Raw genomic sequence first — 5,952 nt, 5'->3', positions numbered from 1 at the left:
GATATTAACATCTAATTAAATGTGTGATTTTAAAACATGTTATTCTGCTTGGTAAGTTGTCTTTCATTTTGTTAGGGTGTCCTTGCTTTATGGAGGCATATTAGTTTGATGGAGTTCCACTTGTTTATTTTTGTTTTTGTTGCCTTTGGTCTTGGTGTCAAATCCAAAGAATTATTGCCAAGATTGGTGTGAGGAGCAGCTTGTTACCTATGTTTTCTTCTAGTAGTTTTATGGTTCCAGGTCTAACATTCAACTCTTCAATCCATTTTGAGTTCATTCTTGTGTGTGGTGCAAGAAAGTGGTCCAGTTTCATTCTTTTGCATGTGTTCCTGACATCATTTGTTGAAGAGGCTGTCCTTTCCCGATTGTATGTTCTTGGCTCCTTTGTTGAAATTAATTGACCATACATGTGTGAGTTTATTTCTGGCCTCTCAATTCTATTGCATCAATCTGTCTATTGTTTTTATGCCAATACCATATTATTTTGATAGCTATAGCTTTGTAATACAATTTGAAATCAGTAAGTATGATGCCTCTGGCTTTGTTCTTTCTCAATATTGTTTTGGCTTCTTAGATTCTGGTCACTGCATACAAATTTTAGGATTGTTCTATTTCTGTGAAAAATGCCACTGGAATTTTGATAGGGCTTGCATTGAATCTGTAGATAGTTCGGTCTGAAGAGTCTCTCAGATGTATAGGCTTACAATATTTGGAATTAAAGTTTTGAATAGAATATAAATGTTACAAACCACAACAATATAGAAGTAGTGATCTGAATAATAAATACAGATTGGTAGAATGAGAAGGAAAAGATGAGACATATTACATTTAAGTACATGGATTGACATATCTTTCACAGTGAGGGACATGTTAAAAAGATCCTGTCTCTAGGTGATAACTCAAGAAAATAATATTAGAGTAAATAAATAACTAAGAAGAACTAAAAATAACATAATCAAAAATCATGTGCAGTTGGGGGAATGCCTCATCTCAGTGGAAGATGAGAGGTAGGATATCTGTTCTTCATTTTCACAGTGGAAAGTTAGCAGATGCTGCATGAAGGAGACAAATCAAGAAATACAGGATTAAGTAAATTATTTCCTATTCTAAAGACTACAATTCAATGGGGAGAAAGCAAATTCCCAATTATTAGAAGGAAAACAAAGACAAAAGTAAACAAAACATTCTATAGAGCAAAAGACTAAAATCTAAAGAATCAGTAAAAATAGGACATGTAAAACAAAATGGCAGAAAAAAGATTGAATGTATACATCATATACAAATGTAAACAGTCCAAAATATTTGTTAAATATAAAACTTAAAGACCAAATAAAAAATAAAACCCAGCTATGTTTGATATACATAATGCATATTAACAATAAGTAACTCCAAAATGTTTCAGGTAAAAGAATGAGCAAAATATATATCAAGAAAAATTACCAGGGATCCCTGGGTGGCGCACCGGTTTAGCGCCTGTCTTTGGCCCAGGGCGCGATCCTGGAGACCCGGGATCGAATCCCACATCGGGCTCCCGGTGCATGGAGCCTGCTTCTCCCTCTGCCTGTGTCTCTGCCTCTCTCTCTCTCTCTCTGTGTGACTGTCATAAATAAGTAAAATTTAAAAAAAAATAAATAAATCTTTAAAAAAAAAAAAAAAGAAAAAGAAAAATTACCAAAAAGGGAATTTTTAAATTTGATATATATATAGAGAGAGAGCATGCATAAGCACAAGCAGGGGGAGTGGCAAAAGGAGAGAAGGAAGTGGATTCCCTGATGAGCCCAGTGTGGGGCTCTGGGATCATGACCTGAGCTAAAGGAAGATGCTTAACTGTCTGAGCTACCCAGGTGCCCCCCCAAATCAGGAATTTTGACGTTAATATCAGAAAATGCTTATTTTAAGGTAGTAAGCATTAAATGAGATAAGAAAGACAATTTATATCAACAAATCCTTCAACAAACTATCAGAATGCACATATAATCAGAATTCATATATTAAAATGATAAGAAATAAAAGAAGAAAAAGGAAGAAACACAATAATATAGGAGACTTTACTCTTAGAGTCAATCTGTGACAGACTAAATAGACAAATAGATAAAGAGAGAAAGGACCTAAAGGACTTAATGGATAAGAAGATACATTGAACTTGATACATTGAACTCTATACTCTAAACGCAGGGAACATACCTTAAATTCTACCTCATTAATATTTTACAAAATTATATGCTATTCTACAAAATGCCTTATAAAACACAAGTGGAAAGACATAAGAGAGGCAGGTGATCTCTTTTTCTCTGCACCATATAAGGATATACCATATAAGGATATACCAAGAAGTTGACCTCCTGCAAACCAGGAAAGCGGCTCTCCCCCAGGTACCACATCAGTGGATACCCTGACCTTGGACTTCTCAGCCTACAGAACTGTGAAAACTAAATGTATTGTTAAAGTCACCCGTGTCTATGTTATTTCTGTTATAGCAGCCCAGGCTGACTAAGACAACGTATTTTTAAATGTTCAAATTTATCCAGAATTTTTAAAAACACAAACTTAGACAAGATGCCATGTTTCATTTATCAGGTTGGAAAGAGTCCTAATGTTTAGTGGTATATGGCACTAAGATGTGGGAAAAGTATCATACATACACTGTCTATGGACTTTTGGGAATTTAACATTGAGGTAAACTCAGATATGTGTTCAAAGGAACAAGGAGGATGTTTATTGAGGTTTTGTTTATAACAAAGACAGAAAACATGTAAATGTCTGTTCCTAAGATATCAGATAAATAAATATGTAATATCTAGAAAAAGGAATGTCATGCTGTCACTCAGAAGGAGGAGGTTAATCATAGGAGCATGTGGAAAACTTTGTTAAAAGTACTGGTAGAGGGAAATAAATAATACTCAGAATAAGTTTTGTAACAGTGCCATCTTGTTACACACATGTATGTGCACAGAAAATCTCTTGAAGGACATGCACAGAACAACCAATCCTGGTTGCTTCCTGTGAAAATAAAGTTGTTCAGGAGCAGGAAGAAAAGTTGTTTTTCGTTATATATACTTCACTGATTTTAAAAAAAATATCCAAATATTAGGTTTGCAAATTTTACAAGAATAGAAAAAAAAAGAAATAAGAGGGACATCATAGTGCCTATGAGGAACTTATAGGCTATTGAAGGAGACAGACATTGACTTTAAAATTACAACGTAGTGTGAACAGTGATAAAATAGATTTGTGCAGATGGAGCAGAGAGGAAAAGCCTAACTGCAGTAACTATTTTCTTAAAAAAAAAAAAGTATAATGAAGTGTTGCATAATGGTACCCCTTGTTTTTCTTCTTCCATTGTTTGCATCCAACTTCTTTGGAAAATAGGCCTCCTTTGCCAGTCCACAACATGAAATTCTGTTGTGTCCTAATGGCCAGCTTCTCATGAACAAAGGAAGCAAACACAGACAAAAACCAAGAGGAATTATTTCTAAATAGAATATGCCATTCTTGCCACGGGGAAGGATTGTTCCTTAATACTATCTTCTCTGATTATTTTTCCCCATTCTTGCCTTTTATTTCTAGTCATCTCGCAGGCAGGGTTGAGAATCATGTTCATGGTTGGCTGCTATCAATAAGTAAAGTTTGTTCCAAGAGTTTGGTCATGGACTGCATTTGTGTTGCAAGTGAATTCTCCCATCCAGGGCAATAGCCTCGCCCAATGACTCTATACCCCCTGTAACACTGGCTTTGCTGGCGTGTGACAGAGTGGTGACAGTGTCGTGGCCATTTGCGCAGTGTGACATGCCTCCTTGCTTTGTGCATTTCCAGGGGCTTTGATGATGTGGTCCATTGTTAGAAACAAGGGACCACTTCATCTTGCCATGGACAAAAGGAGCGAATCACTGAAAAGCTTGAAGGAGTTAAGTTTCTCACAATAAACGCATAGTTTGGGAAGCAATGGCAGGAATATAATCCTTTAGAGACACACTGATCTTTGAGTTTCTGTTCGTTGTCTGCTGGTGTTCAGAATCCCATGCTTGGGGAAAAAAAAAAGAAAAGGATTGCTTAAATGTATGAAACATAACACCTTATCATAAGGGTAGAAGTACTGTGTAGGACCCCACTTGACAGATGACCCTCAAAAATTTGGGAAATGTCATGTTGAACCTCAAGACCTTTAATTCTGAAATGTGCTTGCAACTCCAAAGTCATTGCATTTTTGCATCATCACAGAAGGATGCTTGATTGGTTTTTGTCTCTGCATGCCTCTTTGTTTCTTTCCTAGATTCTTAGAAATGTTTGAGAATGAATTTGTTTTCTATCCTTACAGCTTTTCTCAATTGTCACTAAGAAAAACAGTTTCATGAATTGATCTAGTCAAAATCAATCGGGAAACTATCCCACTCTCTAATAAAGGAATTCTCCTAGGACCAGGTTAAGCTTTATAGTTGATAAAAGTGGCAAAACCCTAGAGCGGGCAATTCATAATGTTTCAGTATTATTGAACAATTCGTTTGTAATAGAAGCCAAAGGAGAAAGGGAAAGAAAATAAACAGGGATTTCCAAATCTTCTGAATGAAGATCTGAACTTTATCAATTTTACATTACACACTTCCAAAGACATGTGTCACATAAAATGAAGCTTGTAAAAATGACAATTAAATACAACTGAGAATTATTCATTATTCTATACTTTAGTTTTGTTTCTGATTTTTTTCTAATAATAGAAAGCTTTGATTTCAGGGTTTCTGAGTGGCTTAGTTGGTTGGGCGTCTGCCTCCAGCTCAGGTCATGATCCTGGGGTCTTAGGATCCAGCCCTGTGTAAGCCTCCCTGCGCAGTGAGGAGCCTGCTTCCCCTTCTTCCTCTGCCCACCACACCCCTTCCCCTATACTCTCTAACTCTGCACGCTCTCTCTCTCTAATAAATACAAGTAAAATCTTTTTTAAAAATTTAGTTTGATACAATAGTAGAACAGGTTTTTAAATTTGAACCCCTCCCTCTATAAAAATGACTTACATAGTTGGTAAATTCTCTATGACCAAGTGACTCAGCTGGCTTTCCCTTGCCAACCTATGTAACCGATTGTTTCTATGATGGACTGTTGTCTTCACAAAATGAAAGATAATTTTAACGCTGACTTCAGTAAGATACCTTAAGACAAATTGGCTCCCTCCAGATAATATTATGCTCTTTAGAGCTAAATGGAAATGGAGTCAGATCATCTTCTGTTTGTAATTATTGGTATCACTGTTCCTTTTTATCACTCCAGGTAATGAGAGCTAAATGTACTTCCCTTAAATGCATCAAAGGCAATTGGATGGTTTACGTCAGGGTATTTGCCCAGTTTGTTTGGTTTCTGTTCCTATCCAACCATTAATCTCTGCTGTCTGGCAAACATTTAGCTCAAGATGAGTTTCCTACCTTTTCATTAGAAGTACTCTATTAATTCAACTTCATATTCCCAGTACTTACCCCATTGTCTGGCCAATAGTAGATGCTTGTCCTTGTAGGTACTGCATATATGCCAGCTGTTCCAAACCCTACATGTATGAACTCATTTAACACAACAAGGAGTATTCATGTTAAGAAATATTATCTTCATTTTACAGATAACAAAACTGTTTAAATAGTGGTCGAAGGTCATCTTACTAGAAACTTAACACTCAGGCAGTCTGGCTTCAGATCCTATATTCATAACCACTGAGTTACATATACTCAAGCAATAATAATTTCACGGAACTGACTGATTGCATTGAGTACTTTCAGAGATTCCAGGACCAAAATGCTGGAGAGATAATGAGTGAAATCTGATAACTCAGCAGATAGGGCAGCTAGACTATACTCTCACCCTCTAAATTATTTTGTGCTCCTTTAAAACTTATCTTCTGCATGTGTGTGACATACTTGCAGTTTATAGTTCTCCCAGGACATCATAAGCAATTTAGGTTTGCTATTTTCGTCATTA

The sequence above is a fragment of the Vulpes lagopus genome, chromosome 7 (assembly GCF_018345385.1).
Source record: "Vulpes lagopus strain Blue_001 chromosome 7, ASM1834538v1, whole genome shotgun sequence".
In the NCBI taxonomy this organism is placed as follows: Eukaryota; Metazoa; Chordata; class Mammalia; order Carnivora; family Canidae; genus Vulpes; species Vulpes lagopus.
Note: the sequence above shows the minus strand (reverse complement) of the source record.